The 24,169-nt window shown below is 60.0% G+C and overlaps 2 protein-coding genes across 5 annotated transcripts in view; one reads left to right on the top strand and one right to left on the bottom strand.

The window, feature by feature from the left end:
* FLRT1 (fibronectin leucine rich transmembrane protein 1) overlaps nucleotides 1-14,785 on the bottom strand; it is an 84,780-nt gene extending 69,995 nt beyond the window's left edge. The window contains exon 1 of the mRNA XM_010348225.3: nucleotides 14,364-14,785. The gene's annotated coding sequence lies outside the window, so the exon portion shown is untranslated. The remainder of the gene's footprint in view (nucleotides 1-14,363) is intronic.
* The window catches only part of MACROD1 (mono-ADP ribosylhydrolase 1), a 174,090-nt gene that overhangs the window by 120,082 nt on the left and 29,839 nt on the right, over nucleotides 1-24,169 (top strand). The gene's annotated exons all lie outside the window — the stretch shown is intronic.

The following is a 24,169-nucleotide window of genomic DNA, read 5'->3' as shown; positions in this document are numbered from 1 at the left end:
GAGTGGTTGGGACTGGACCCAGCGCACAGGGTGTCAGGGGGCCGGCTGACCTCCTGCCCAGGACCCGCCGTGGGCACCACTGGGAACAGCACAGCCTTTGGGAATCGGGAGGACGCTGTTCCATCCCACAGCTCTGGGGATCCTGAGCCAATCCCTTCCTTATCCCCTCTCTGTGCCTCAGTTTCCCACTACACAGTGGGTTGTCAACAAACACAATGGTCTCTGGGGGGTCCTTGCAAGAGTGGAACTAGGAATGGGGGGCTCAGCCCTGAAGTCCCCCAGGCTCTCAGGAGCTCTATCACTTTTCCTCCACTGTTCCCCACTCCAGTGAACTCCACACCTCACCTGCAAAGGGCAGGCAACTGCCCCAGCACCTGAAGGGCAAGTGTGCGAGCTGCCCGTCACCCACACCCCGGGCAGGAGGCAGCCGGCAGCCTGTCCATCTCTATGTGATGTGCCCATCACCCACACCCCGGGCAGGAGGCAGCCGGCACCCTGTCCATCTCTATGTGATGTGCCCATCACCCATACCCGGGGCAGGAGGCAGCCGGCACCCTGTCCATCTCTATGTGATGTGCCCATCACCCACACCCCGGGCAGGAGGCAGCCGGCACCCAGCCCATCTCTCTGAGCGTCAATGTCCTTGGCTCTGAAATGGGCTGACAGGCTCTCTTGTCACAGCTGACAGCTTTGAGGGTCTGTTGAGCTGGCTGGGAGCTCTGTGGGGACTGGGCTGGGGCGGCTTCGAGTCTACAACATGGGGTGGCCCATCTTGGGTGCTTTTGGGGGACAGCAGCCCCTGGGGCGGAGAATGGGTTCTGGAGTGGCATCCAGTACCACCCTTAGAGTTATGGGGTCCAGGGTGAATTTCCTGACCCCACAGAGCCTCATTTTCTCATCTCTAAAGTGGAGCAAATGACTGCAGGCACCATCGGCTGCGTTGAGGAATCGGTGATAATGCATAAGGTGCTTAGTGGCGGAAACAGTACACGTCCCGAGGCGGCCACAGCCCCTGCTGCCAGGACTGTTACTAACCCTCCTGCTTGCCTTCCACACCTCTCCAGGCCTGAGTCAGGCCAAGGGCCAGCCCCTCCATGGCTGGATCTGGGAGCTGGAGGGGTTCTGGGTCCCTGGCAACCCCAGCCTGGCAACACAGACCACACCCGTCCCAGGCCAACGGAGGGTCCAGGACAGCCCCTCCCCAGGAGGCCCTCAGCCGCCACAGACAAGGGCCTCTGTCCTGCTGACCCCGGGTCAGGGCACGGACAGTGCACCGGCACAAAGGCTGGGCTCTGTCTGCACCTCCCGTGGGGGCAGCTGCCCACGGCGGACTCTCCTGCCACAATGAGGCCTTTGAGTAGCTGCCGGCGGGAGCTGAGCTCTCCCTGAAGGCCCCCGGCTCTCACAAGCCCTGTCTGTCTGGGAGGCCAGTGGGCCAGAGAGGCAGCTGCCGTGGGGGCAGGGCCCGGCGCAGCCCTGCTCGGGGCCCGCTGCCTCCCCAGCCTCCTCTCACCCGGAGGAAGCCTGGCCAGAGCAGGCTGCAGGCCTGAGAACCAGGCTGGGCCTCAGGAGGGCAGGGTCTGCCAGCGTCCCCACTCCGAAGTGGCAGCTCAGGCCCAGCACACAGGGCACTGGGAAAGCCCCATCCCTCATCAGGGTCCCAGGAAGTTGCTGCAGGGCTGGGGCTCTGTCTCCCTGCTTCCTTCCCTTTTTTTTTTGTTTTGTTTTTGAGTTGGTGTCTCGCCCAAGGTGGAGGGTAGTGGCCTGATGCCAGCTCACTGCAACCTCCACCTCCTGGGTTCAAGTGATTCACCTACCTCAGCCTCCCAAGTAGCGGGGATTACAGGTGCACATCACCACACCCAGCTAATTTTTTGTATTTTTAATAGAGACAGGGTTTCACCATGTTGGCCAGGCTGGTCTCAAACTCCCGACCTTGTGATTCGCCCACCTCAGCCTCCCAAAGTGCTGGGATTACAGGTGTGAGCCACCATGCCCAGCCTTTTCTGTTTTTTTGTTTTTTGAGATGGAGTCTCACTCTGCCACCCAGGTTGGAGTACAATGGCGTGATCTCAGCCCACTACAACCTCCACCTCCCGGGTTCAAGCGATTCTCCTGTCTCAGCCTCCCAAGTAGCTGGGATTACAGTCACCAGCCACCATGCCCAGCTAATTTTTCTGTTTTTAGTAGAGACAGGGTTTCACCACGTTGGCCAGGCTGGTCTTGAACTGCTGATCCCAGGTGATCCACCCGCCTCAGCCTCCCAAAGTGCTGTCATTACAGGCGTGAGCCACCGCGCCCAGCCTTCCTTCCCTCTCTTAACCTCAGTTTCCTCATCTGTAAAATGGAGCCTCTAAATACATCTGTAGATGAAATATGACCCTCAGTGAATGCCAGGCAGGTGACGAGGGCTCAGGGAATGCCAAGCTGGTCACTCCTCCCACCTGCCTCACAGCTACTGGGGGTGAAACGGAACAGGACAGGGACCCCATGGCAGGGACCTGGCTTCGTCTCCTCCGATTGCTGGGTGACCCTGGCCCAGTGACTGAGCCTCCGCATCTCAGATTTCGCCTTCTTAATATGGGCTCACACTACCTGCTCCCAGGTGTGTTATACGAAGAAAGCCATTTATCAGCGAATCTCAGGCCAGGAATGCTTGCTAGGAGTTGCTGAGGAATCGGACTGCCTCCACTGCTCAGCCACGCCTTACTGGGGCAGGGGAGGGGAGGGGGCCCCACAGGTGGGTGGAGGCAGCCAGTGCCACCTGCACTGCCTTTCATGAGGCAGCCAATGTCAGGGACTGAGGGTGGCCTTCCAGACACAGGGAACAGCACATCGAAGGCTCAGCGGGTGAGCGTGCCAGCGTGGGGAGGCACTGGCGCACCAGCCAGGGCCACGCTAGGAAGGTCTGAAATGCCGGGCCAGGGTGCTGGATTCAACTTCTCAGGAACTAGGGAGCCACTGATGGTCTCAGAGCTACTGAGTAACTTGACTGAATTCAAGTTTTTAAAATGTCTGGCAGTGTCTGGGCTAGAGGATGGGAGAGGCGGGGATGGGAGAGACTTTGCATCATATGGTGAATTCCTGCTCCACAGTGTAAAGCACGGACCGGGCTGGGCGCGGTGCTCATACCTGCAATTCCAGCACTTTGGGAGGCTGAAGCAGGCAGATCACTCAAGGTCAGGAGTGGCCAACATGGTGGAACCCTACCTCTATTAAAAATATAAAATGAGCCAGGCATAGTGGTGCATGCCTGTAGTCCCAGCTACTCAGGAGGGTACAAGATGGTGTCACTGCATTCCAGCCTGGGCAATGAGAGCCAAACTCCATCTCAAAAAGAATGGGCCAGTCAGGAGAGTGCATGAAGCCTTGGGCCAGAGCACAGCGCAGGGTCCCAGGCAAAGGCCAGCAATGTCTGAGGTCCAGGACAAGGGTGGGACCCAGCTCCCTCCTGTCCCGTTGGGCAGCCTCACACCCCAGCACAGGGGACACTTTGGCTCCACCCTGCCTTTGTCACCTCTGTAAGGCTCTGTGTCCTCATCTGTGCCCCACCAGGCTCCAATGACAACTAAGTTTGCTACTAGAAGGTTCTGCTGTAGGTGGCCCCGTTGCCTCTTCTGGGGCTTCCTCACTTTGGAAGAGAGGTGCTGGGGACCCAGTGCAGGTCAGCTGCTCCAGGGGTCACATGAAGCACCCATGCTAAGAGAAGCCAGGGTTCCCATCCTACCCCTGCCACTTAGAACCCATGTGACCTTGGCTGTCTGTGACTCAGTTTCCCCATGTGTAAAAAGGGAATAACAGTATCACCGCCCACTTGGAGGATTAAATGAGATACAGCGCTGTTCGCGACATGCGTAGCACACTGCAGGTCCATAGTGAGTGCTCAGTCATGTTAGCTAGCATCACTGCTGTTAACCGTTTTAAGAGGTTGGGTCTTGCTATGTTGCCCAAGCTGGTCTCGAACTCCTGGCCTCAAGCCATCCTCCCGCCTCGGCCTCCCAAGATGCTGGGATTAGTTGTGAGCCACCTAGCACACCTGTTATTACTATTAGTTGTGAATTCCTTCTCATCCCCCAGAGAAGTGAGGTCTCTTTCTGGTTTTCGGCGTCCAGGGGTACAGTGACTTATGCAGCCACATGGCTGGCCAGCAGCAGGGATGTGGGCCTGCCCTGAGACCCCAGGAGCAGTCCCTCCAATCTGCACCCTCAGGACCCAGCAAGGTGGCCACCTCCCCTACCCCACGCACAGGGTGGGCCTGGACTTCCACATCAGAGCCGGAAGCAGGGCATCCAGAGGCCTACCCCAGCTGAACTCCAGGTGGGGCTGGATGCCTGGAGTCCCCCTAACACGCCCAGGCTGAGGAGCCCCTGACGATCAGCACTGAGGACCCCACCTCCCCCAAAGCCCCCCACACCCCAGCCATGGCCACTCCCACTGCTCCCTTGGCAGACCCTCACCCCCCACCTAGCAAATTGGATCCCACGAGTGACCCAGAGGCTGGGATAGGGGTGGTGGCACCACCCCCTCCAGCTGCCCCACGGCAGGGCCCACGCTGCAGATACCCGACTGAGTAAATAATGATATTTCCTCCTCTCTCCTGCACTCTTCGCCCCTTCCCTTCCACAAATAAATTATCAACATGCCCAGGTCCCGGCGGAGCACAGCATAACGCGGGGAACAATGAAAAAGCTTTTAATAGGATTCCAAGAGCTGCTGCCACTCGCTCACGGGCCCTAATGGAGATTGCTCCATGACCGCAGGCCGCCGCAGCCCTCCTGGGCCCCCTCGCCTGCCGCCCGCCCTGCTCCTCCTGAGGGCACCAGCGGGCAGCGAGGCCCGGCTGGGCCACCTGCTGACGTCACAGGCCAGCGTCTGGGCTGGAGAGGAGCGCTCAGCAGAGGCAGAAGCATGTGCCACACACCACACGTACCCAGACTGCTCCCCCTTAGCCCACACAGGCCTGACCAGCTCACAGCGCCTCTGCCAAGGCTGCTCCCCTCCAGGAATAATGCCCTTCCACCTGGCTCCAAGGCAGAAATGACACCTCTCCCATGAGGCCTTCCCTGATTCCTCCCTGTCACCTGTGTTAAATGACATCACCTATTGTCAGTACCAGCCCCACGCCCAGCACACAGTGGGGCCTCAGGAAACCAAAGGCGGAATCCAGGCAGGGAAGAGCCCTTAGGAGGCAAGAGGCTCTCAGACCACAGGAGACAGCCCGGGGGTCCTGGGCAGGTCCCCAGCTTCGAGAGGGGATTGGTGAGGAGGGAGCATGACAGACACGAAAGCTCAGGCACTGGTGACCTCTGGCAGTTACCTGCCATCTCTATGCCTCAGCTTCCCATCTTCCTTTGTAAAGTACCCAAGTTCACCCTAACAAACGTGGCTTCCCTTTCTCTGTGTGACTTTGGGCAAGTCACTTCGTCACTCAGTGCCTCAGTTTACCCCTGGAGTAAAATCAGGATAATAATGGTGCCTACTTAGGAAGTTGCTAAGGGAGCAGGTGCAGTGGCTCACACCTGTAATCAGGAGGCTGAGGCGGGAGGATCGCTTGAGGTCAGGAGTTCAAGGCCAGCCTGGGCAACACAATGAAACCCCATCTCTGCAAAATTAAAAAATTAGTCAGTGTGGTGGTGTGTACCTGCAGTCTGAGCTACTCGTAATGTTGAGGTGGGAGGATCACTTGAGCCCATAAGTTCGAGGCTGTGAACTATGATGGAGCCACTGCACTCCAGCCAGATGCAGACACACAGACACAGATGCAAATGGAGTCTCATTCTGCTGCTCAGGATGGAGTGCAGTGGCACAATCTTGGCTCACTGCAACCTCCACCTTTCGGATTAAGGCGATTCTCCTGCCTCAGCCTCCAAAGTAGCTGAGACTACAGGCATGTGCCACCATGCCTGGCTAATTTTTTTTTTAAAGTAGAAACAGGGTTTCACCACGTTGGACAGGCTGGTCTCGAACTCCTGACTTCAGGTGATCCACCTGCCTCAGCCTCCCAAAGGGCTGGGATTACAGGCCTGAGCCACCGCACCTGGCCAGATGCAGACTCAAAAAAAAAAACAGAATTTGTTGGGGGAACTGCCAGCTACCAGGTACATAGCAAAGTCCGATACAACTGTCCGCCACTACTGCTGCGTCGATGACTCGTGTGTTGGGGCCTGGGGAGGGTTATGAGCATGTACTTTAAACGCCATGTCCTGGCCAGGTGTAGTAGCTCATGCCTGTAATCCCGGAACTTTGGGAGGCCGAGGTGGGTGGGTCACCTGACGTCAGGAGTTTGAGACCATCCTGGCCAACATGGTGAAACCCCATCTCTACTAAAAATACAAAAAATTAGCCGGCTGTGGTGATGGGTGCCTGTAGTCCCAGCTACTTAGGAGGCTGAGGCAGGAGAATCCCTTTAACCCAGGAGGCAGAGGTTGCAGTGAGCCAAGATCACACCATTGCACTCCAGCCTGGGCAATAAAAGTGAAACTCCAACTCAAAAAAAAAAAAAACAGATGCCATGCCCTGGCTATCACTTTATCTGTCTGGGCCTCCATTTTCTCTTCTGTGGAATGGGGCTGTTGTGAAGCCTCAGTGAGATTCTGCAAGGTACAGCCCTTGTGCTCTATGAAATATGCATCGTATGCAGTAAATACTCAATAATGGCAGCTACAGTGACCTCTGCCACCCTCAGTGGGCAGAAGGTGACATTTGAGCCCCACTGTCTCTTTCCAGGATTTGACCCCGAGCCCCTCCCACACCTGCTGCCTCCTGACCCCTGCTGCTCTCCAGGGCCCTCCAGAGCTCAGCTCTCCCCAGGTCCCCCAGGAGTCACCCACACCCCAGCTTGGCTCTTTGTCACACCAGGCGGTTACAGTCCCCACTCCCTGACCCATTCCACCTGCTTCTGCATGGGCCCAGACCTCGGGGCTCAGCAGTGCCCCACGAGCCTGCCTGCCAGAGAGGGCGGGGTCCTGAGGGCGGAAAGCTAGCGTGTGCAGCCCCTCTCCAGCCCGAGCTCCTTGGAGCCCCGAGCAGAGTCACTGTCCCAGCATGTGTCTGGCGGGGCCTGTCCAGTGATCCACAGTAACCACTGGTTCCCACAAAGCCCTTCTGTGGACAGTCATGTGGAGTCTTCATGCTAACCCTGGAAAGTGTGCACATGTGCCATCGTCCCATTTCACAGGTGTGGAGACTGAGGCACAGAGAGAGGACATGAGGCATCCAGGGCACTCAGATGATAAGTGTCAAAGGCAGGCGCCGAGCCTGAGTCCGTCGGCTCCAGAGCCTGGCACTTAATCTCACAGCCCTGCTGCCCTAGGGTGCATCCTGACTGCCATGCAACATTGGACAGAGTGTGTCACCTCTCTGTGCCTCAGTCTCCCTGCTCTCACAGTGGGAAGACAATTAACCCGGTAGAGCTTGTCAAGCCAGAAGCCCCTGGAAGATGGGGTGTAGCACTACCCAGCCCCTCTGGCTAGCCCTAACTTGGTGGGGGGATCTCAGGGCTCAGAGCCACGGTGCTGCTCTGAGTGGCAGTTGCTGGGGGCCTAGTGGTTCAACCCCTTGTCCAGAAGTAGTGGGGAAACTGAGGCATGGAGAGCCCCACCGTGACTGGGGGTGAGGAGAGTGTGTATGGTCTATCTCCCTGGGACTGGTGGGCAGCTGAGAAGGCATGCAGCCCCAGTGAGGCAGGGAAGGGCTTCCAGGACCCCCACAGGCCTGGGCACCAGACCAGCCCCCTATCAGCTGGCCAGGGGGCCCACCTGACTGCAGGCTCCCTGGGGTCAAAGGTTAGCCACAGGGCTGGCCATCACAGAGCCTCCGCCGTTGGAGCAGGGCTTAGGGAGGGGCCGTCACTCCTGCTTCTCATTCCTTTGCACCCACCCGTTCCCCAGAGAGGGGCCCAGGCCTGGGCAATGGATGGCCACCGTCTGGGGGCAGGAAGGGAGACTGAGCGGGAAGGGTAGGGCGGCCACTCCAGTCCCTTCCTCCAGGCAGCTTCCAGAGGTGGCGGTGGGATGTGGGCTTCATTCACCTCGGAGCCTGGCTCGGGCTGGCTCGGGGAAGGCAGGGAGGGAGGCGGGTTAGGAGCGAGCCTGTGTGTGCACGAGTGTGAACATGCAGGCGCGTGTGCGCTCCTAGAGGCGTGAGCATGGTGCACATCCATCTCCCTCCCGACCTGGCCCCACTGGACTGGGCCGCCACCACCTCCCCTGTGGCCAGCTCCAGGCCTGGCCCACCGTGGCCACTGCCGAGAGAGCGAGTGGGTGAAGAAGGAAGGGGCAGGCCTCTCACTGCCCCGCACGGAACCTAAGTCCCCACTCAAGGTGGGCCAGCCCAGCCCAGCCCAGGAGCCCAGGGGCTCTCACCCGCCGAATCTCACTCCTGTGCTTTAACTGGACGGGGCACCGTCAGCCTTGAGGTCAGACTCCTGTGACCCTCTGCAACCTGGCCTGTCCCTGGGACTAGATGTCTGCCCCATAGCAGCCAGATTCCCTGAACCAAAGCCAGGCCCCTGTGGTCTCACCAGAGAGGAGTCGGACTGGGGCAGGACCCAAGATGCTGCGTCGCTGGAGACGGCCCCATCCTCGGATTTTGTCCCTGTGGGGAATCCCGATGGGCAGGCGGGACCCTCACTGCTGCCCATGCCAGCTCCCGGGGCAGTTCTTCAGTCCCGGCTACATCCCGTTTTCCATTCATTCCTCTGTTCAGTCGCTCTGCCCACGCCAAGCCCTGCCATGAGCTGGCCCAGCACCAGGTCCTCGGGCCGCCGAAAGGAACCCCATGGACAGACCCTGCCCTCTGCCATCCCTGCCTCTCACCAGGCCTCTGACCCCCTGGTCCCCAACCCTACCACCACTCAGAACCAGCCAGGCATCCCCCACACACACCCTCCAGAGCAGCCCCGGGCACCCTCCACGCCCCACTGAGCTCTCCTCACCCCGCAGCCCCTGGCAGACCTCCCTGAGGAAAAGCCCCCCTGGCTCCGGCGCCCAGCGGCATTTTGGAGGACGTTTTCCCAAGCAGCATTTCCCAGGCGTCACAGGGGGGTGGGAGGGATGGGGGGCGACAGGGACGGTTCAACAAGAGCAATTTGCTTCTGGAGATAAACGCAGCTCCTCACGGAAGGCATTCCCTCCTTTCTTTTCTCTCTTCCTCTCTCGCTCATGCTCTCTCTCTCTTTTTTTTTTACAGTTTGCTAAATCTGTTGTAATCTGGTGCCAGCGATTAATTCAGGCAGAAGGAGGGAAAGGGGAGTGAAAAAAAATACCGCCACGGAGCTGCCTCTAGAGAGCAGCGCGGGCAGGAATGGCCAGGACTAGCGCCCCGTGACCCCCGTTTCAATCCCAGTTTTAATTAAGTACGAGCCATCCCCAGCCAGCCTGGCCACTGCCTCCTGCCAGCCAGACCAGAGACCCCGGCCGCGCATGAGAACGCCCCTCGCTGCAGAGCCTGCTCCCTCTGGGGCCCGGCCGGGGCGTCGGATGCCTGGGTCCTGCGATCTGCCTGGGAGGCAGCGTCCCCTAGTGGCTAGCTCAGCCCATACAGCTGGGGCCGGGGCCCTCCAGGACACAGGGCCTTCGCTCCCTTCTCCCTCTGCCTGCATCGGGAATATTCAGGGTTGGGAGGATTTCTGTGGAGTCTCCTTCATTACTAACAGCTCTCGGCCCACCCAGGGCCACCGCCCTCATCATCAGCAAGCCCACATTTGTCCCTCACAGCCGCTCAGATGCTGGGGCAGCCTGTCTATGCAGGTGAACACACAGCTCTCAGGAAAAGGGGACCTGGCATCCCAGGCCTAGGAAGCCCACTCTCCCAGAGGCCCCCTACAAGGATAGGCAGAGGGTCCCTGAGGCAGAACCAGGAGGCCAGGAAGATCAGAGGTGGACGGGCCGGCAGAGACCCAAGGAGATAGCCCACCGGCCCCGCGCCAGCCAGGGCCTCCAGCCCCTCGGCCCTGCGGCCACGGGGTCTCCCTGCAGCCCTCTCGGCCATCTACCCTCCAGGCCCTTGTTTCTGTCCCCACCCTTCCCCAGCTCCAGCTCCGCTTCACATCTTAACTCAAGCACCCCCTTCCCTGGGAAGTTCCCCTCCCCACCTCCCGGTAGGCCCCTCTGTTACCTGACCTCACCACTTTGCACCCTCGGACCCAAGGCTTCACGGGGAAGAAGGAGGTCTGACTGATGTCTGACACCACATCGACTGGAAGCGCCCTGAGGGCAAGACACCCCTGCTTTTGCTCCTCACTTTTGCCCCAGAGCCCAGCACTGTGCCTGGCAAGAACTAATGCTCAATAGTTATCTCAAGAAAGAATGAGCAGGAAAGGAGGGAAGGAGTGAGGGAAGGGAAAACAGAAGAGCCAGGAAGCCAGGGTGCCGGGGGAGCACTGGTGGGTCACCTCATTCATCCTCCTTGGCTTCAGCCTCAGACTCCCACCCATCCATCCCAGCGCTCTCCCGCACCCTCGCTGGCCCCCGGCTCTGCAGGGTGGCAGTTTAAAACTTAGGGCTGCCGGGCGCGGTGGCTCAAGCCTGTAATCCCAGCACTTTGGGAGGCCGAGGCGGGTGGATCACGAGGTCAAGAGATCGAGACCATCCTGGTCAACATGGTGAAACCCCGTCTCTACTAAAAATACAAAAAATTAGCTGGGCATGGTGGCACGTGCCTGTAATCCCAGCTACTCAGGAGGCTGAGGCAGGAGAATTGCCTGAACCCAGGAGGCGGAGGTTGCGGTGAGCTGAGATCGCGCCATTGCACTCCAGCCTGGGTAACAAGAGTGAAACTCCGTCTCAAAAAAAAAAAAAAAAAAAAAAAAAAAAAAAAAAAAAAACCCAGGGCTGCAGGAATCCAGCAAACAACCTCCACAAAGCAAGGAGAGGCCCCCAAACCCTGACATCTGCAGAGCTGCTGACCCTGGGGAGCGGCGGTGCTCTGGGGGCATCGAGTGACGGCAAACAGGCAGACACAGGCCTGCACAAACACAGCCGCTCCGTGGAACCCTCGGTGGCTCCAGCTGCTGCCAGGGAACGCCAGGCAGCCTGTCCAGGGAAGGAGGGCAGAACGGGGGCTGTCTTTTCCCCACATCCTCCCCGCCATCCAGTCTGCCCACACCGCGGCCCTGGCCCTCTCAGGGTCACTGTCCCGTGGCAGAGGACAGAATGCACCTGCCTTGTGGTCTGGGCAGAGCCTGAACTTTGTTCTCCAGGACAGCACAGGTTCCAGGGAGGGGACTGCCCACCCCTGAACACAGACACACTCCGAGGGCAGTTCAACAAGGCCAGCAGCCAGGGCCTGAGCCTGGGCCTCCCAGAGCATGGCGCTCTGCTCTGCCAGTGAGCACGAAAGCTATCCCCGGGTCACGCACCCCCAACCCCACCCCACCGAAGGCAGTCAGCACCCTCACCATGCCCACACCCCTTCTCGTCCACCCATACTCGCTCACCGGCACGCCTCACACACCCCATGCTGGAGACTCCCCAGCTCCCCCTTGCTCTGGGGCATTTCCCATTGCCACTTGGACCGGGTGCCAGAGAAGATGGCCCCTGCCTGCAGGAGATGGGGCCAAATCAATCCTCCCTGCTACCCCAAACCTGATGAAGCCGAAAGCTGTTGGCCCACAGCAAACCCAGGATATAGACCAGGAAGAGCCCCACTTTGTTAGGCAGGAACTGTGCTAGAAACCGCATGCATCACCTCAAAGGGGTGTCTGCAGACGAGGAAGTCGGGTCACTTGCCGAAGGTCAGCAGGCCAGGCAGAAAAGCCCTCCCCAGGAACCAGAAGTCCTTAGCACCCTGCGATGGCATTCTAGGGTCCCAGAAACACAATCAACAGGGATGAGCAGGTTGATACCAGACTCTAGAGCAGATGGGCCAGCACAGCCAGACCCCACACAGTCCTAGACAGGCCCCATCTCTGAGATCAGGCCAGGTCCAGCCCTGATGCTGGGGATATCTGGCTGGCTGGGGAGGGGGCTGCTAGCCCCCTGGCTGGAGAGAGATGGCTGTGCCCAGCTGACCCCAGAGGCCTCCTGCCCCGGCACCAGAGCAGCCACTTGACAGCTGCCCCTGCACTGGCCTGCAGGCTCTATGCCCACCTCTCCGTCCCTCAGCACCCGAAAGGTCAGAGCCGATGAGAGCCCCAGTCCTTCTCTCAGCCAACTTCACGGTGAGCACAGGCACCACCCACCCATCTGTGCACCACCCTTCCCTGATCGCCCACACGCAGAGCACCCAAGTGTCCTCTCTGTGGGGCAACTGCTGTAACCCCCTGCACAGGCAAGGAAACCGGTCCCAGAGGGGAAGCTGGAGGCCCAGGGTCACCCAGCCAGTGCAACACAGGCTCGGCCACCAGGCCTCCATCTGCACAGAGCTGAGTCTTGTGAGCCAGCGCCCTCCTGGGTACAGCCCTGGCAGCGGGTGACATGGTGAGGTGGCAGCACCCCCTCCCCACCACCTCCTTAGAAACAGGCTGGGCAGATCTCCCAGGGGCTTCCACAGGAGGCCTGGGAGGTGGGGAGGAGGAGGCACAGAGAGGGCACCGCAGCTGAGGGCCAGTGTAAGGACAACGAAGCCCAGTGACAGCACAATGGCGGGGGAGGGGGATCTGACTCCCTGCAGGTACCCTCAGCCCTTGAGAAGCCTCCAGTCCAGGAGCAGAACCAGTCACACCATGTGTCAAATGCACTTACAAAGCAGCCCCCAGCTCAGGCTCAGTAGGTGGCACTCTCAACCCCATTTTACTAACAAGGGAAACTGAGGCACAGAGCAGGAGAGGAACCGATACATGGTAGAGTGGGATGCACAGATCTAGTGAGGTGTGGCAGGCACAGCTGCCGCTGGCGTGGGCTGCAAAGCCTCCATGCTGGGGTCGGGGTGCTTTTTACTGAAGTATCCAGTCTGTTGGTAAGAACATGGGGCCAGGGTGGGGGGCGGGGGGGCAGCCCTCAGCTCTTCCTGCCCCTCTCACCTACCAGGGTCCCCTCACTGCTGGGCAGCGTTTCCTCCCAGGCACTGGCCCCGTCAGCTCAGGCCATTTCCATTTTAAGCCTTCTGAGGAAGCCCTAAACAGTCGCCCACGGAGTCAGCACCAGCTGACAGGTGATGTCTGCGCCTCTCCTCCTGGGGCTGGCAGAAGAGATGCGGTAGCTTTCGACTCCAGAAACCGGAGCCTGGAGCCCCAGAGCGCAGCTGCCTCCCCAACAGCCACCGGCCACCGGGCAGAGATGGGGTGCCCCAGCCACATCCCTCCACAGTGGCATCGTGGGTCCCCCCACAGGCAGCATCCTTCCTAACTCCTGAGCCACCTGGGGAGGGGATGCGGAGGGGCTGGTTTCCACCCAACCAGACAGGGTAGGGGCCGCGGTGAGGCAGGGTTGGTCTCAGCCACCCCTGACCTGTTCCCAGCCTTGGCAGTATTGATTCACATCAGAGCTCTGGCTTGGGCCTCGGGGGCCTGGCACACCCCAGCTGGGCTGTACTCTCTCAAAGCCGCCCACCCGGGAGAGCCTCGAAGGCCTCCCGGGGCCACCAGGAAGGCTGTGGCAGCTCCCTGGTGTCCCTGTTCCACAACTTTCTCCTCCTCGGGGAGCTCTGATCCGCCACGGTTCCCTGCAGCTGGGCGACAACACTCCCAAGCCTTCTCCCCGGGGCCTCCTGTACCCGCAAGGAGGGGCGTGCGCCACCGGGTTGCCTCCTAGTTTTGAGAGCTGGGGGATGGGGGGTGCCCGCCGCCCCCCGCCCGGGCACTGTGGTCTCACCGTTCCGGCCGCCAGGTGCACGGCCCCAGCCCCTGCCCGGCTCAGGGCTGACAGTCCACAGCGCGCACAGGGAGGGAAGTTGGAGGCTGCTCATGCCCCCCTTGAAGTCGTTTTAAAAATAAAACCTCGCTCCAACCGTGACTCACGCGGCTGGTGGGGACGGGAGCGCGGTGCCCGGGCCGGCCGGCTGTCCCTGGCCGCGCGCCCTCCTCTGGTTCCCGAGAGCGGGAGCTGGGACCCACATGACCGGCCCGACGCCCCCCACGGGCCGGGCCCCCTCCCTGGGGCCGCAGCAAGGGCTTGGGCTAGAGCTCCAGCGGAGCCCCCGCCCTTTCCAGCCTCGGCTCGGCTCGGGAGAGCGGAGCCGCTGTTCGAGCACCCCGCGCCTCCCCGCGGTGGGGCCAGCGCCACCGCCACCAACGCTTGGCTCTTGACTCAGGGACCCCCACCCCAAATACCAAAGGCTGCGTATTCTGACTCCTGCCGCTCTGGGACAAAACCAGGCTGCCTGACCCCGCGGAGCCTCGGTGGCCCCGGTGCCCCGGCCCCAGCCCCGGCGCCCCGTCCCGGACGCGCGGACCCCAACCCCCCGCCCGGTGCAGCCAACCCTACCTGCGCAGCGGCCCGGGGAGGCGGGTCTCCTCGGGAAACTTTGCGGTGACGGCTGGAGCCTCAGGGGTTATTCCAAGGAGCGGGCGGGAACCGGAGCCGGAGGGCGCCTAGGGGGGCCCAGGAGAGGAGCCCCCCGGCGCGCGGCAGAGCACGGTGGCGGGCCCGGAGCGGGGGGCGCGCGGCGGCGCATCTGCCCGGCTCGGGCGCCCGGCGGAGCCGCGGGAGGAGTGCGGGGGGGGGGGGGGGGTGCGCCCGGCGGCGGGGTGCGTGTGCCCAGGCGGGTGCGCTCGGTGGGGTGGGGGTTAGTGGTGCCCGCGGCGAGCGGAGGTGGTGGCGGCGGCGGTGGCAGCGGCGGCGAGCAGGGCGCGGGGAACCAGGCTGTGCGGCCGCCTCTCCCCTCGCGGCGGCGGTGGCGGTGGCGGGGGCCGTGCGTGCAGGCGCGGAGCGGAGAGGGAGGGGAGGAGGAGGGGGAGGCAGCGGGCGGGGAGGAGGCGGCGGGGGCGGGGGCGCCGCGCTGCGCACTGGCCGGCGGGACCCGGAGCGGGAGGCTATGCTGCCGTGCGGGGACTCTGGCCCAGCCGGGGAGAAGCCGGGGAGAAATGGCCTCTGTCGTGCCCCTCTCCGCCGCCCTCGGCTAAACTGGCTGGGGGGAGGGCGGGTGGGGGAGCCGGCCCCTCTGGGGAGTGGGGAGGAGGGAGGATCCCAAAGCCAGCCTCCAGCGCAGAGGCGGAGGAGAAAGGGGTTCTCGCTCACGCGCCGCCTCCCCAACACCCTCCTCTCTGCACCCACTCATTCATCCCTCCAGCCATCCATTCATTCATTCATCCATGCACCCATGCATTCATTCACAAACAGGTACCCACTGCCTACTCTGCATGCCAGGGTAACCCCTTCCTCCCTGCCTGGCACCCCTTTCCTGGGTGGACTCCCTCATCTGCCACGTGCTGTAAACACTGGGGAGCTCCCCAGCAGTGCCCCTCCCAGCTGCTAATGGGGCACCCCTTCCCGTGCCAGCGCCCCTTCCCATCCCCAGCTGATTGTGACCTTGGCCAAGTTGCTGAACCTCTCCCAGCCTCAGTGTCCTGGATTGTGAAATGGGAGCGTTACTACCTAGATCAAGGGTTACTGTGAGAGATGAAGAAGACCTTGAAGGGGAGGGTGGCTAGGCCAGTGCCTGGCACCCATTAGAGACTGGGGAGATGTTCCTGCCTGTGGTATGACATCTGGGTCGGGTGAGGGAGTGTTTAGACCAGCCTCCTCTTAGACTGAAAGTCCCAGTGCCCTTGGCATTCTCTGGGACACTAAGGGACTCTCCTATATACACAGCCTGGCCAGACCTCGGCAACTGTCAGTGGTTGCTCTGAGTGAGTCCCAAGCCTGCCCAGAGTGCCCACCAGGACCCCACTGCTCCTGATCCATCCTCAGACAGCCCATGGTCTGGCTGGGAGACCCTCCAATAGCCCTGCTCTGTGCTGTCTATCGAGGCCTGGTGGCCATCTCCCCTGTGGGATGCCCTCCCAGATCCCCCGGGGAGGGTCCCAACACAGAGACTCCTGCCCTTCTCCCCATCCTTTCCCTGTGCCAACCCATCTCTCTTGCGCCCAGCCTGGGGGTAGACTGGAGCCTAGCCTGAGGCCGCAGCCTCTGTGCCCTCGGCGCTCGCCTGTCTTTGCCCCACCTGCCTCTCCCGCCTCACCGCTCCCTTCCGGATTTCCCTCTCCTTAACTCCCTTTCTTCCTTCTACCGATGTCTACTACTCAATTCACCAAACAGCTATTTTTTCCTCCCAATTTTTATTTATTGCCCAAACAGCATTATACCAACAATAAAAGAAAGAAAAATCACCCACAATGCCACCGCCCTGTGGCGTCAACAGCTTCCGTTCCTCTGCTCCCTTCCAGGCTTGTCCATGCAGAGACGGCTGCAATTTTTACAGAGCTGTGGTTTCGGTTCCGCCTCCCCAGACCCCCAGATGGACTGGCAGCCCCGGGGCTCCGTCATGCCTCCATCACAGTCCTTGGCGTGTGGCGCAGGAATTACGTTCAAGCTTTCCTCCTCTTCTGAACCAGACGCCTTACAGGAGAGACCCCTTTCTATCCCTGTCACCCCCATGCCAAGCCACTGAGCTGGCACAGAGAGAGCATGGACACTCAGTGCCTCGCAGTGGAATGGACTGTATGAATGTAGCTCTCTTTGACATGTTACACTTAGATTTTATCTTCGAGCCAGGCACGGTGGCTCACACCTGTAACCCCAGAGCTTTGGGAGGTTCTGGTGGGATGATTGCTTGAGGTCAGGAGTTTGAGACCAGCCTGGGCAACATAGAGAGTCTCTGGCTCTACAAAAAATAAATTTTTTTAAAAAAGGTACCTGTAGTCCCAGATACTCAGGAGGCCGAGGCGAGAGGATCACTTGAGCTCAGGAGGTCGAGGCTGCAGTGAGCTATGATCTTGCCACTACACTCCAGCCTGGGCAACCTTGTCCCTAAAAAAAAGACACAAATCAGGCTGGGCGTGGTGGCTTACGCCTGTAATCCCAATGTTTTGGTTTTGGGAAGCTGAGGTGGGAGGATCGCCAGAGGTCAGGAGTTCGAGACCAGCCTGATCAACACGGAGAAACCCAGTCTCTACTAAAAAATACAAAATTAGCCGGGCATGGTGGTGCATGCCTGTAGTCCCAGCTACTCAGGAGGCTGAGGCAGGAGAATCACTGAAGGCAGGGGGTGGAGGTTGCAGTGAGCCGAAGTTGAGCCACTGCACTCCAGCCTGGGCAACAAGAACAAAACTCCATCTCAAAAAAAGAAAAAAGATACAAATCATTGTCATAATTGTGGTTTTAACAGCTGCGTGATATTCCACAGAGCTGATGGAATAACCTGCCCAGTCATGCCTGGTGGCTGTGCATAGTTCAGGGGATACAGCTGGAAGTCCACCATGTGCCAGGTGCTATTTGAGGTACCAGGGGCCAGAAGTGACTCAGGCCCTGCTGCATCTCGCCCTGGCAAAGCTGGAACTCCAGCATGGGGGCTGGGCACCTAGACAGTTACGGCTTAGCAAGATCTTGCTGAAACAGGCATTACCTCGTGACCCCAAGACATTGGGCCAAGTCGATCTTGACATCAGCTTCCCCAGGGAGATGGCTTCTGACCTGGGTCTCGGAGGGTCAGCAGGAGTGTTCCACGCAGACAGCAGAAGCTCACAGATGCTCTGATGTGAAAGAGTCTTGGCTTTGAGGCTCAGGAATTCTTGGTTGGAGGGGGCCATGGTGGAAGATGAGGTGGCCGGTGGCAGCTAGGCCGGGTGTGCAGGGTCTTAGACAAACCTGGAGAGCCTGGACTTTATCTGGGAAGGAGTAGGGCACCACAGGGCAGTGTCATTCCAGGAAGGGGACAGTAGTCTCAGAGTTAGAAAGATCTCTGTTCCGTCAGCAATCCCTTGCCGAGCCCCAGGGAGCTGTGGGCTCTAGGAGGACACAGGTGACTGGTAAAGGCAGTGTGGCCTGGGCCCGGAGGACTGAGCTAGTCCCTGCTGGGCATTCATGGGGGATGCGCTCAGCCACAAGGGCAGCTCAAGTCACCCAGCGATGATTTGTAGGTTCAACCTTGAGCTCTCCAAGCCCCAGCTCCCCGGCTCCTGGGCGGTAGTAATCCACGCAGCCTGGTGCGATGGGCCCTACCACCAGGCAGCCAAGGTCACTCTGGCACTGCCCAAAGCATCCTTGCCTCTCCAGCCACCATCTACCCTCTCTGGAGGCCATAAATCTGGGTCCTGCTCACCATCCTACAACTCACCAGCCATAGGCCCTGGCACCATCCCAGCCTTGCTGTGCCTACATTTCCTGATCTTAACGGGGCCATCTTAGACCTCCTAGAACTAGCGAGAGCCCAGTGAGGTCCCAGGAGGAAAGCGCTCTGTGTACTGTGAAGCGCTGTAACGATACCACTCCCCATCATTAGACCGTGGTCAACTAAAGCTGTGCCACCCTGGGCTTCACTAGGGCCTGTTCTCGGCTGGGGGCGGGGAAGGAGGTGACTTGACTCGAGAGGAACAGTGTCTTCCCCACTGGGAGGGGGTCCATGAGCATCACCAGGGACCCTTAGCCCTAGGCTCTGTGCTAGGCATCCAGGCATGAAGCCATCCCGAGGCAGTGGTCAGGGGTTGGCACCAAGGCAAGAACAAAGAGCAGATGTTCAGAGGGTACAACCCTGGCCTCAGCCTTCCCCACAGGCCCCAGCCTGGCATCACCTCCGCGGAGGAGTGGACTCCCAGTCCGGGGCCCCAGTGATGCCCCAGTGTGCTCTGGGATGTTGGCACAAATGCATGGACATACCTGTGGGTAGGCAAGCTGTGTGAGCCACTTTAGAGACACCTGGCTAGCACACCAGCTCTCCTCAGAAAGCTCCAGCAGCAGCCGGGCATGGTAGGTCACACCTGTAATCCCAGCACTTTGGGAGGCTGAGGTGGGTAGATCATGAGGTCAAGAGATCGAGACCATCCTGGCCAACATGGTGAAACCCTGTCTCTAGAAATACTAGAAATACAAAATCGAGACCATCCTGGCCAACATAGTGAAACCCCGTCTCTAGAAATACAAAAATTAGCCAGGCGTCGTGGTGTGCACCTGCAGTCTCAGCTACGCGGGAGGCTGAGGCAGGAGAATCGCTTGAACCCAGGAGGCGGAGGTTGCAGTGAGCTGAGAATGCGCCACTGCACTCCAGCCTGGGTGACAAGAATGAAACTCTGTCCCCCCCCCAAAAAAAAAAAAAAGGAAGGAAAAATAAAAGAAAGCTCTAGCAGCTTCTCTGATCCAACTTCTAACTCCCGCCATTATGCACAACACGGAGGGCTGGGGCTTCTTCCCATTAAGCACAAGGTCCAGGACTGGGAGGGTGGGCCCTGGCGCAGAGCTTCAGGGAGAGCCAGAGAGCAAGACCTCCAGCCCAGGAGAAAGGTCCCAGAGAAGGTCCCCCAAGGAGCGGGCACAGAAGAGACAAAGCAAGGAAGGGGGAAGTCAGCACCCCTAGGGCTGGTGCTGGGAGCAGGGAGGGGAGCAAGAAAGATCAGGTCACTGGCCCTGGGGAGGCTGCAGCCAAAACAGGAGCACCCCCTCCAGCCCTGCACCAGTGCCTGCCTCCATCCTTGGCCTCACCCCTACCCTCAGCACGCTCCTGCCCCCCAGGCCCTGAAACGGATCTTCCCTGCATGCTTCTGCCTCTCCAGTCCTAACTGACCCCTCCTTACCAGCCAGGGCTTGGCCAACCTGTCATCAGAGAGGCCTCCCTAAGTCCCACATCCCCACCCACCTTCCTTTTTTTTTCATTTTTTAAGGTACAGGATTGGCTGGGTATGGTGGCTCACCCCTGTAATCCCAGCACTTTGGGAGGCCGAGACAGGCAGATTACCTGAGGTCAGGAGTTCAAGACCAGCCTGACCAACATGGTGAAACTCCGTCTCTACTACAAATACAAAAATTAGCCGCCGCCGTGGTGGGTGCCTGTAATCCCAGCTACTCGGGAGGCTGAGGCAGGGAGATTCGCTTCAACCCGGGAGGCAAGGTTGCGGTGAGCCAAGATCACACCATTGCATTCCAGCCTGGGTGACAGAGCAAGACTCTGCCTCAAAAAAAAAAGAGAGAGAGAGAGAGAATGGTAAGACCTACAATGTAGAACAGGCTGGATTTGAGCTCCTCAGCTCAAGCGACGCTCCTGCCTCAGCCTCCTGAGTAGCTGGAATTCCAGGTGCACCCCACCATACTTAGCTTCTAACCCCACCTTCCAGATTAGGCCACCTTCTTCTGTCTCCTTCCTCCACTTCTGTTTTGTAGCACTTACCTCATTGTTGATTGCTTATAATTTCTTTGCGGGTTTTTTTTTTTTTTGAGACGGAGTCTTACTCTGTCATCCAGGCTGGAGTGCAGTGGCACGATCTCGGCTCACTGCTACCTCCACCTCCCAGGTTCAAGAGATTCTCCTGTTTCAGCCTCCTGAGTAGCTAATTTTTGTATTTTTAGTAGAGATGGGATTTCACCGTATTGGTCAGGCTGGTCTTGAACTCCTGACAGGTGATCCACCCACCTCAGCCTCCCAAAGTGCTGGGATTACAGGCATGAGCCACCATGCCTGACCACTTATGATTTCAATGACTGTGTTTTTCATCTACCGGCCAGCATGTCTGCATCTATAAGATCTGGGTGTGGCTGATTCTTCTCTCGCGGTGTGTTTGCTTCCTGGAGAGTACATACAATAGTCGCAGGACTTAGAATCACAGGCATCTGTGTCCAGTCCTGAGCGTTCTGTTAGTATTCATCTCTCCACCAGACTGTGAGCACCTTGACTGCACAGCGGGCCTATTTGGGTTCCTGCATGTCCCCAAGCCCTGCTGCAGTGCCCGGCATGTGGGGACAGCACAGTCAGGCACTGGTGAGTAAGTGCATCCGGCTGACGGAGCCCTTCAAGGCAAAGATGACAAGTTGTCCAAAGGTCAGCCATGATTCACAAAACTGGGAATTGCCTGGAGATGATGGTTCTTGGGGTTCTAGGGGGCCAGAACACATGCAGCTACTGGGGAGTGGGTAGAGTCTGGGTGTAAGTTTGGGGGGTGAAGGGGACATGACAGGGGAGATCAGGTCTCACCAGCTGCCCCTGGGTGGGTGGGGAGACAGACTCCAGAGAGGGTGGGAATGCAGGCCTGGGCAGAAGCTAGACTGTCACCCGGCCGGGCAGTGGTTCCACCTGTCAGCCAGTCAGCCCCCAGTCTGAGCAGGACTGAGGCTTTGGTGCCCAAGTTTCTCTCCTGGGTCCCTCCTTCCCTTGGGAGCTTCTTTGCCTCCCCAGCAGTGACATCACCTCCCCTGCCCCCATCCCTTCCAGACACCCAGGGCTGTCTCTCCTGGCTCCCTCCCTTCCCAGCCATCATTCCCAGCAGAGGATATGCTCTTTGCAGTGATTTAAACCTTCCTTGACTCCAGCTCTCATTCACCTGTTACACACATCCAAGTTCAGGAAGGAGATGTGAACCATGTCCTGAAAGACAGCCCCATGGGGACACCAGCCAGGGCCCGGACAGGGAGGGCCGGTGCGAGCAGTTCTTGGGCATGCGTCCGAGAAGGGGCGGGGGCAAGGCCAGCTGTGCAGGGCAGGTCGGGAAGGGTCGCCGGGGGAGAGTCTGGGCTTTCTGGTCGGTGCAGAAGTCTGTGGCAGGTGGAAGCTGATGAGGGCTGGAGCCCGGGACCCTGAGGAAGGGGCTGCCATTGGGAGTGAGAGGTGGGGCCTGATCCAAAGAGAGGGTGGCAGCCCCAAGACACTGGGGAGGCCCCGCGCGGTGGCTCACGCCTGCAGTCCCAGCACTTTGGGAGGCCGAGGCGGGCAGATCACTTGAGGTTGGGAGTTTGAGACCAGCTTGCCCAACATGGCAAAACCCTGTCTCTACTAAAAATACAAAAAATAAGCCGTGCCTCGTGGCGGAAGCCTGTAGTCCCAGCTACTCAGGAGGCTGAGGCAGGAGAATCGCTTGAACCCAGGAGGCGGAGGTTGCAGCAAGCTGAGATCACACCACTGCACTCCAGCCTGGGCAACAAGAGCGAAACTCCATCTGAAAGGAAAAAAAAAAAAAAAAAAAAAAAAAGCCTGGGGGCCTGGTCACCATGACTGCCGGAGGTTGGGGGAGGCCAGAGGTTCTGAGATTGGTGCCTCAGAGACCTCTACTGGGGATCCCCAACCTGTCACTGTGCCTCTGCTGCCGGCCGCCAGACTCCTGTTGCGGGGGCTCCAAGCTCTGCAGCCCCCTCATCTCCCCCTCCCGTTCCTCTGCCCCATTGTGAGCTGCTTTATGGCCTTGGTCTCCCCCATAGCCCAGCACCCAGCTCAACCGACAGCAGCAGGTCGCCACTCCCCACCCCACTGGGAACTCAGGCAGCTCCTGCCCCTTCCCCTTGGGTTGTCCCTGTCCCCCAACAGACTCCAATATCTTCAGGCAGCTGAGGCCACTGATGGTGCCCTGGGGCGGGCAGGTCGAGGTGGGAGAGTCTGAGGTGGGGTGCCCTGAACCCAGGTTCCCTCTCCCAGAGTCCTGGGGCTGCAGAGCTGGGGCCGAGGAAACAGCTGGCATCTTCTGGGACCCCTCACCTGCCCTCAGCTGCTGGCCTAGGTGCTCCAGCGGCAGGGGAGTAAAGAGAAAGGGTGTCCTAAGTCCGGGGTCCCCTCCCGAAGTCCTAGGGGGCAGAGCTGTGGTCCAGGGCTCGTACTGGATGCAGTCGCTCAAAGCCCCTTACCAAAATGGGCTCAGGTGCTTCCAGCAGCCAGGCCTGGTGGGTTCTGAGCTAGGCTGGGCACTGGGAGGAGCTGTGGGAGGAGGGGGAAGGGAAAAGGGCCAGCGCCAGCGGCAGGGGGCGGGGCGCGAGGGAGTTGCCAGGCAACCACCACGCTGCCGCCACCGAGGAGGGATTCTTAAAGAGCTGAGCAGAAAGGCTGGGCCGCAAAGGGGCTGAGACTGGGCTTCGCATACCAATGGCTGCCACAGTGACCTCCTCCTGCCTCCCGCTCCCTCCTCTCGTCTCCCACCTCCTCCTCCCTCCTCCCTCCTCCCTCCACCCTCCTCATTCTCCCTCTCCCTCCTCCCTCTGCAGCGTGGAGCCCAAGCTGGGAGGGCAGGAGAACAGGGGGTAGGAGGCAAGAGGCCGGGGTGCAGGGAGGGGCCTGAGGTAGGCAGGCAAGCAGGGACTAGGCTGGGGTCCTCTCATGTCCCCACAGGACAGGGCCTGGGAGGGGTTATAACACACTGGCAAGGGGCACCGGGGGGCACCGGGGGCTCCAGACCCTCAGCACAGCAGGGAACTAGAAGGCCTCCTCCCCACCCCACCTGGCCCTTCCCACGAGACTCCTGGCACTCCCCACTCGGGGGCACCAGTTTTAGAGTCAGACACAACTGCCTCTTCCCCCTCCCCAGCCCCGCCTGGGCAGCCTCTCAGCGAGCAAGCTGCCACTGGCTGCGCAGAGGGGTGCCCGGCAGGCAGAAGACGGGGCCTTCTGGTGTCTCTCTTAGAGACCCTGTGCAGCAAGCGGGGGGGGGGGGGGGGGGGGGGGGCGGGGTGCATTTCCTCTGCCTTTCTCTGTCCGCACTGAGAAGGGAACGTTTCTGGCCTCGGCACAACACTTGGTATTCCAGAAAGCAAAGTGACAATTCAGCTGTGCCATTTTCTTCCAGTTCCTCTCCTTCTCTGGCCTCGGTTTCGCGTCTGTGGCGGGGGAGAGAAGCACAGGTTGAGGGCGCCTTGCTGGGGGCCCGGGGAGGATCCTCCCCCGAAAAGGGTAGGAAATTGTCTGCCCAGCGTCGTGGTTACAAGCAGCTCCTGGAGAAGTGTTAAAAGCTGTCGCTGGGGGCAGGGGGAGGCTATGACCCCAGAGGTTAAGACCTGGGCCTCTGGGTAGGATAGACAGGAGTGAGCTCCCTCCCAGTTTGCTGCAGAGAGTGCTAGAAGGCCGCGTGGGCAGGAGGGGCGGAGGGCTAGGGCCACCACTGTGTCTTCAGGTACCATGTCGCTTCCATTGACTGGATCGAGCCACAGTTATAAGCTGATCCCATCCCTGACCCAGTACCGCCTCCCCTGGTCCCATGGGTTCAGTCATGCCACTTCTCCCAGCCCTCCCTCAACCCATCCTCAGACACCACCCACCGCAGCCCCTGCCTCCAGGCCCACCCCTTCAACCCGCTCCCCTCCCCAGCTCTAAAGAGAATCTGTCGCCGGGCGCGGTGGCTCAAGCCTGTAATCCCAGCACTTTGGGAGGCCGAGGCGGGTGGATCACAAAGTCG

The sequence above is a fragment of the Saimiri boliviensis genome, chromosome 6 (assembly GCF_048565385.1).
Source record: "Saimiri boliviensis isolate mSaiBol1 chromosome 6, mSaiBol1.pri, whole genome shotgun sequence".
Lineage (NCBI taxonomy): Eukaryota > Metazoa > Chordata > Mammalia > Primates > Cebidae > Saimiri > Saimiri boliviensis.
This window is presented reverse-complemented; position numbering and strand designations above follow the sequence as displayed.